Below are 9,042 nucleotides of genomic sequence, written 5' to 3' on the forward strand. Positions count from 1 at the left end.
TCACTAAATATTCAATCTAAATGTTCAAACAAAGATGTCAATCAAGTCTCAAATATTCAAATCAGCAGAATATCTCAATCGTGCAAATATCAAATAATGTATATGCTTGGTTTGCAAAATATATTTAATCTTTGTATCAGCAAATAATGTGTAAGTCCATGAATATTACAACAAAGATTTCTATCTCATAAACAAATATCTCTTCAAATATATTTTTCAATATAAAACACACTAGATATTTGAAAATGATTTTAAAAGGATTTTGAAAACAAAAACAAATACAATCTTCTCATGTTGCAATGAAAGTGCAATCTTAGAAGATCTAACAAAGTCTCCTTAGGATAGACTTATTAACAAAGCTGTAATGCCCCGAACCCTTAAACCCGGGTCTGATGCGTTATACCTGATCATATCCTCATAAATCATATTCCATAACATACGCAGTGGAAAATATAATCATAATCTTCATATAACATCATACTAGAGTTTACTAATTCTAACTATAATCCATATTAAATTATCAATCACCTGCATTTCCATAAATCTGCATAACTCCCAAAATAATTCAATATTTTCTCAATCATTCCTTATTCAATAGCCTCAAAACATAAAGACACAAAACTTAAATATTTACTTTCTACAAAAACATCATTAAAATGTTTATACCCTTTTTCTTATATCTCCCAATAATGCTATAAAAACCTTGAGCTCTCAAAGGTCGATCTCGAGGAAATCCTGAAAAAAAAAAAAAAAACATTCATATTCGGGTGAGACACATCTCAGTAAGGGAAGAAACCATATATTAAAACAGTGTGTGGCCAACATGAGTTTATATATAACATAATATTTAACATTTGAAAATCCTTAACATAATTTCCGAAATCATTCACTAATCCTAATCAAATACATGCAAATGTTTAACCCACGAGATTACCCTAGGATAGGAGTGATTACCCGCCCATACAAGTAGCACCCCTCTACTCTGATATTTAGGCAACCCAAAGGTCGCAGCTAAAGCATACCAGGACACTCACCTTACTCAGTAAGCCTTCAAATGATAAATTAATCTCGTACTCATGCTGTTCAAAAATAGCTTACCGGCAAAGGCCCTAAGGATAGGGAAATCTACCCGCCCATACAAGTAGGTTCCCTCTGCCCTAGTACGTTATGCGGCTACTGCCACATCTATAGCTACTAGTGCACTCGCCTTACTCAGCAAGTCCTTAAGCGAAGAGTATGCCTCGCCCAATCGTAACATGTTCTATGTACATACATACTTCTATTATCATAATACATCATTCTTTTCTGTCATTATACATTCATGCATATTCATTCATGTTCATAACTTAACTTTGCATTTCGTTTCACTTTAAGTGACTCTTTCCCATTTACATCATTTACCTTTGTCATTTCATTTCATTGTCATTTCATCGTCATTTCATTGCTTAACATTTCATTTCATTACTTCGCACTACAGCTGGTCTTTAGCCATCATCAGTTAGTCTACGTAGAAACGCGTTAGATCTGCTAACACAGCTCCTTTTAGCTGTCATCAGTTAGTCTACACAGAAGTGTGCTAGATCTGCTAACATGGCTGTTTTTTAGCTGTCTTACATTTACATGGTTGCATTTAACATACACAGGCAACATTGTCCATATCATATTTTATTTTCATTGTTTTACTTACTTAGCTTGCATCTCATACATTTAACATATATTTGCACAGAATTTTATGCCATATAATTTAACAATAAAATTCATACATTGCCTGTAAAATAAGCTAACCAACATTTAATGTTTATATACTGAAAATACTTTTCATTTCTTACTTAATTATCCTTAAAATATTTCTCACTTTTATCAGTTCATTTTTGCATATACATATCTAATAAACAACCCTAAACTCGAAGGAAATATAATTTAAACAATTGGCATTTTACCAATACCGAAACATATACACGTACATATAACACAATTTATTTTTCCATTAAATTCATAAAAATTCTAATTTAATATATATTTTTCCCCTTACCTGATTTCTTGAACTACGCCAATAGGGACTCCGAAAAATACATGCGGCACTCACCCGGACCCTGAAATTAAATTTCTAGTTCTAATAAATTATTCTTGAATAAAATATTATTTAAATATTTCCTAGGGCCATAATTCCTAAATAAATAACAATATCCTTAAATTTAACCAAATTCTCAAATCTCACTCTCGCTTTGGAGTAAGGCTTAGAAAATACCTATTGAAAAATTACCTACGCCAAAATGACGATGACGACGACTAGGACCCCGTGGTGATGTCCGATCGTTGATTTAACCGCATATTAACAGCAAAATTGAGAAAATGGGGAAATTTTACCTTTCTCCAAGAGCAGTGCCTAAGCCGTTCCCACAACAAATCTGCTCCAGTAGAAATGTCGGCAGCGGAACCAGGATTCCAACGGCACCTTCCGTTTCCCAATCCGTCGCAAACTAGCCGAGTAATTGAGAGAGAAGGAGAGACGAAGACGGAGGTGGCTGGCGCGCACGCAGGAAATTTTTCAGAGGGGCGGGGGGCGTGCTGCCTGCTCTAGGTTTTTCTTCTTTCTTCTTCTTCTTCTTTCTTCTTTTATCTTCTGTCAGATACTTTATATATATATATATATATATATATATATATATATATATATATATATATATTATATAACTTACTTATATATATCATTCTAATTAGTTTTTTTAGTCCCGGGAGCGCGTGTGCCCCGAGCGGCAAACTAAAAATCAACTTTAATTTTCAATTAAAAATAAGGATATCGGAGTCGCCACTAACCTTTAGTGCGGTTAGAACACATGATTACTACCCCGTTAGGGGTAGAATCGGTCTACATTACCAGAGTTAGGCTCGGGAGTTCGGTTACGCGAGGGGAAGGTACAAGCACCCCCTACGCGCCCGTTCTTACGAACGGTACCTAATTAATTTGAAATTATCCCTAAATTAATTTAATAAGTCTTTAAATTACTCCTTTTTATGAATTTATAAATATAAATAAATAAATAAATAAATATAATATAATATACATATATTCCCTCAGAGCTTAAAGGTACGTGAAGCCCAAAGGCTAATACCCCCCGCAATAAAATCATAGGGATTAAAATCAAAATTATTTAAGAAAATACGCTCCCACATTTTAAAATTGTAAGTAAAAGTTTTATAGGAAAATATTAGTATGGGAGGTTTTAATAATAGATATAATAATTTAAACATAATAAATAAGTAAATAAAATAGTAATAAACTAGAATATTAGGATACCAAAATACATACTAATCAACATATATAATAGAAGCTAAAATATCTAACAAACCAATAATAGTAGAATATAAACAATAATATAGACTAAGATAATGAGCAAATATTAAAATACTACATGTGCGTTATAAACAAAAATACTTAAACATACCATAATACACATAATTACGATAATAATAATAATAAATATCCACAAATAATATAATACGTAATAGATTACTATAATACTATATATACTAAACATACCATATAATAGCATGATACCAAAACACAAAGAATATTACCCAAAATATTAAACTTACCATAATAATTAATACCTTGTATATTAACATACTAAAAATATAATAATAATATATAATATTACCTAAAATGTTATATTACTAAATGTACACGGTCACCTAAAATACTAAATTAAATGTATAATGCTACTTACAATTCTAAGTTGCTAAATATAAATATCATTTATTCAAATAAATATTATAGCATTAAAAATTCTACAACAATGTTATGAACACGACAAAATGATAATACAATCGTATACAAGAAATAAATAAATAATAAACAATAATGAACATCAATATATACGCAATAGCAATATATATACAAAATAACATTAAGAAGAAAAAATATATATATATATATATAAACAAATTACAAAAACATCACACGTGCATGTGTGTGTTTGTGTGTGTGTGGACAAGTTGTCCAAGAGATGAAACTCAAAGAAATTAATCAAATCAGTAAATATTAACAAGGGAGAGTTAGAAACAACCGAGTAAGGTTTCAGATTGATCAGATAAGAAATCGCCGCTCGATTGGCTTCATCTAGTTGAATGCGCATACACCGATGATTCCACTGCTGCGGTGGTGAGACAGCTGTGTAATAAATTAAAATGAAATTGTAAAACTCAAAATAATAATCTGAATGGTGAGAATTAAGATAAAAGGGTCAGAAACAACCTGGTAAAATTTCGTATTGATCGGATAAGAAATCGCCGCTCGATTGCCTTCGTCTAGTTGAATGCGCAGACGCCGATGACTCCACTGCTGCGGCGGTGATACGACTTTGCAAGAAATTAACACAAAGGGAGAAAACTCAAAAGACGAATTTGATTGGCTTCGTCCAGTTCGATGCGCAGACACTAATGATTCCACTGCTGCGGCGGTAATACGGCTGTGCAAGACATTAACACAAAGGGAGAAAACTCAAAAGAAGAATCTGAACGGTGAAAATTAAGATGAAAGGGTTAGGAAACACCTCATAAAGTTTCGCATTAATCGGATTAGAAATCGTTGCTCGATTGGTTTCATCTAGTTGACTGCGCAAACGCCAACGACTCCATTGCCGCCGCACAAGACTGCAAGGTAAAATTTTTCTTTCTTTGGTCTGTGCCTCCTCCCCTTTAGCTTGGCTATGCCCCCCTTTTATAAAAAAAATTCTGTAAACCCTAAAAAAAAACTTCCTTTTTGATTTTCTTTTTCTTTTTCTTTTCTTTTTTTTGCTTTTACTATTATGGTAATAATGAAAATAGTAATAGTAATAATAATTATTATAATAATAATAATAAAATCAATAAGGTAATAATAATAATAATAATAATAAATAATTGTAGTAAAAGTAAAAATAATAAAGATACTATCAATAAAATAATAATAATAAGACTAGTAATAATAATAATACTAATAGTAATAGTAAAAATGACAATAATAAAATAATAATAATAATAATTATAGCAAAAAAATAAAAATAAAAATAAAAATGAAGTAATAATAACAATGTAAATAATAATAATAATAATAATAATAATAATAATAATAATAATAATAATAATCATATCGGGCCTGGGTAAAAATGGGGTGTCTACAAGATACTTTATATATATATATATATATATATATATATATATATATATATATATATTATATAACTTACTTATATATATCATTCTAATTAGTTTTTTTTTAATCCAATGTAAAAAATATTTAATTTAATAACTAATTATTTAATTATTTAATTTATCTTAATTTAATTTAATTTCTTTAATTTTATTTTTTTTCCTTTTCCCACGCCATTCCTTTCATTTATTTATCTGTTATTTTTTTATATTTTTTTCTAAATTATTTTAATCCTTTTAAATTTTCGGGTCTTTACAAAAGCCCCCTAAGAATCCTTAAGGTTTTGCTCTCAATAAAAATAATATCAATCAAGTAGAGCAAGGAGAGCATACCTATAGAACAACCACGCTTAAACACACTTATAAAAAAATTTGAGTAGTAAGATCAGCTAAGAATAAGTGTAGCAGGCTCAAAAATGAGTATTATAAGTTTTGGGATTTTCATGGAATTTCTCCTAATCAAGATTGCTAATCCTCTCCTAATCTTTGCAAATGATGGGCTATTTATAGAGAATGGAAGAATTATAGCCGTTGGGGACCTATTGGGCAATATTAGGAAAGTTTTAAATCATTTTAAAATAATTAACCCTATTTAAATTATTTAACCACGGTAAAAAATTCAGGGCACCTGAGAGGTCCGGTTGACCAGAACCATTTCGGTCGATCAGAGTTCATGTGGTTCGGTCAACCAGGACACTTTTGAACTGGAGACTCGATCGACCAAAAGTGCCTGTCCAAAGGGCAATTTTCCATTTTACCGAGATTCGGTCGACTAGGCCATTTTGAACCGAATGGTTCGGTTGACCAGATAGTTGGGACTTCTCTCGAGGACCCTCAGTCGACCAGGTAGTTGGTGTACAAATTTGACTCAGCCGACCAGATGGTCAATTTGTTGACCTCAGGAGGTTTCGGTCGACCAAGGGTTTTGAACTACACTGGTTCAGTCGACCAAGACCTTGGTCAACTGTTGACCTAGACCTGTTTTGGTCAACCGGGACAGAATGAACTGCCTTGGTCAGTTGACCGAAAGTGCACAATGTGTGCATTTCGGTCTTATTTTGAATCACACAAACCCTATTCAAGTGCCTAACATTCATAGGTGCAATGGTGTCTTTCATAGGGTCATTTATATCCAATTAAAGACACCGAAAAAGTCCAGTGTCTAATCCCTAAGGTCTTTCCAAGGTCATTTTCATTTCGAGCTTACACATTACATCATGCAGGTGATGCATGCAATTATTTCAATCAAAGCCCTATTTTTTAATTACAGACCCTTTAAATGATAATGAAATAGAGTACAACATGTATTGGGTCTTCTAACTTTAAGCTTTCACGTGCCGTCAATATATCTGCTAATATAAACCTGCACATGATCTAGATATCCATTAAATACATGAGTATTTGTCATTATCAAAACCGGAATATGACCCATGGGGTTAACAATCTCCCCCTTTTTGATGATGACAAATACATCAAGGAAAAATATGGGTATAGCCTAAGAAGGCTTCCCCGATCAATAAAAACCAATTTTAACCCAAATATTTTTGCCTCTTCATCTCCCCCTTTTGGCAACAGTAAAAAGGGTCATATGAGTTAACACTTTAGGCAATGGGTAAGTGTTACATTTATACATCATAAGTCTTGGAAAGATTTTGAAGAAAAAAATTTGGCAGAGTACCTTTTGAAAATTGGACTTTCCAAAACAAATCTTGTATAACATGTAACCTGTTTGAGTTTATATATCCTAACGGTTTATTCACAACTACTCAAACAGTTCAGTATGATCCAACCAATAGAATATAAAGCTCATTAAGATCATGCAATAAAATGTAAAATCCAAGGGCATCATGGAGTAGACATACGAATTATGCACACAAGCAACAATCAATAGTCACAAAATCTAAGGCAATAAAACATATCAACTGTAAAATTTGTTTCTTAGACTTGTAAATTTTACTTGAGAGCTCTCCCTAAATTTATGTAAACTATGAAATGTCTACGAAGCATCTACTTATACTGACATTAATTATGAGAGTTCATTAAGTTTCTAATACAGTATAAGTAATGAAACAAATCGGACTCAAAAAGTTAAAGCCAATTAATAGTATAGGTCCACTAAGCTTGGTGAGTTATAATTCTCTTCTCAAGGATGGGGCTTAATCTCCCCAATATAGTCTTGGGCATACATAAGTGCGTTAACGCTCAAGAATGAATTTCATTTAAGCACATCCATCATATGTTCATTCTTCTAGATATTACTTAGCATGCAAGAGATTTTAGGCATTAAGTTCTTACTGATTTATTCTAAGATTGGGATCTAAATTCTCATGTATATTTGCAAGCACGCTTACTTGAATTAAGCTCAAGGATGATGTTCTCTTGAGTGCATTTCTTATATACTCATCCTATCAAATAAATTTAGCATGCAATAAATATTAATCATTCAGCGCATATGCATGACATATTGCATTTCATTTTAAAAGCATGATAGTCAATTAAGACTATACTCAAAGTTATGCAACTTTGAAAGACATGTATGTATATAATAATAATGAGGCAAAAGGAAAAAGAGTTTGTTTTGAAATTTGATCTTGCCAAAAGTTCATGTAGATAAATATATATATATATATATGCGTATATAATTGTAGTATACATCCCCTTTTTAATGTTTGCAAAATAGTGCAGGGGGTTGCTTGCTGGAAAAATAAGATTTTAATTTAAAGCAAGCAAGCAACAAATTTTATGGTTTGTCAATAAAGCACATACTAAAGATAACCAGAAAACCAAAACCATAATGATCCTAAGAGTTCAACAATCACATGCAAGATCATATGGCAAGTACAAATAGTTGTGGCAATATAAACATGCTTCAGATTATGATTTTCAATAAAATCTTTTCATTCAAGTGCATGTCACAATGAATTCATTCAAGATCTAAGCTAAACATATGGGTAAGCAAAACAGGGTAGTAATTTAATTCTAGATGCTCCCCCTATCAATTTGAATATGTGCTTAGATTCTTTAACTACTTATACTAACCAAAGATTAATTTCATTATGCTTAGTAGTATAAGTCATCAATCCAAATCTTTAAAATCAACTATATTGAGTATTTTTCAATTATATGTTATCATTTGATTAGTATAGTTGTCCCTATAGACCATGGATGCATCAGAAGATATATATTAAGGCATGCAATAGTGTTCATGACCCAAGAACATTTCATATCAAAACATAAGCATTTAAGCACTAGATATAATGTTTTAGGTATTCTCAAGAGCCTCGATATTCAATAAATGAAAGTGATGCATATGGATCATTTATGCGCTTCCTATAGGGATGGATCTGAACCTTTCTAAACAATTGATGATTATGCTAGGATGAAGATTAATTATCTATTTGAGTTTTCACTTATCCTTTCAAAAATATTTTATAGTTAATTTCATCATAATCATCTTTAACACAAGGTTTTGGTTTGGGAAAAATCCTATCGAAATTTCAACAGCATGTCGTCTGTAAATCGGACATTTCCCAAATTTTCATGCACCAAACCCTGATAGATTCAAACAATCAATTCAAAATAGTATTTTGAGCATGCAAGAACCTATAATCCACTACCAGCATGCAATTGTCATCAACTGCATCCGCCATGCAGGAGGATTTCAACACAGGCATGCAATCTAGTAGTATAATCAACAGATGATACAAAAGATAAACTATCCATTATAAGGTATACTCATTTAACGCATAATGAATAGTAGGAATTCAGTTTTTTTCATATGAAGGCATATGGGCATGAAAGACAAAAATTCATGAGAGCATTTAATGTATATATATTCATGAAGAGAAATGC

This window comes from Malania oleifera, chromosome 1, assembly GCF_029873635.1.
Source record: "Malania oleifera isolate guangnan ecotype guangnan chromosome 1, ASM2987363v1, whole genome shotgun sequence".
In the NCBI taxonomy this organism is placed as follows: Eukaryota; Viridiplantae; Streptophyta; class Magnoliopsida; order Santalales; family Ximeniaceae; genus Malania; species Malania oleifera.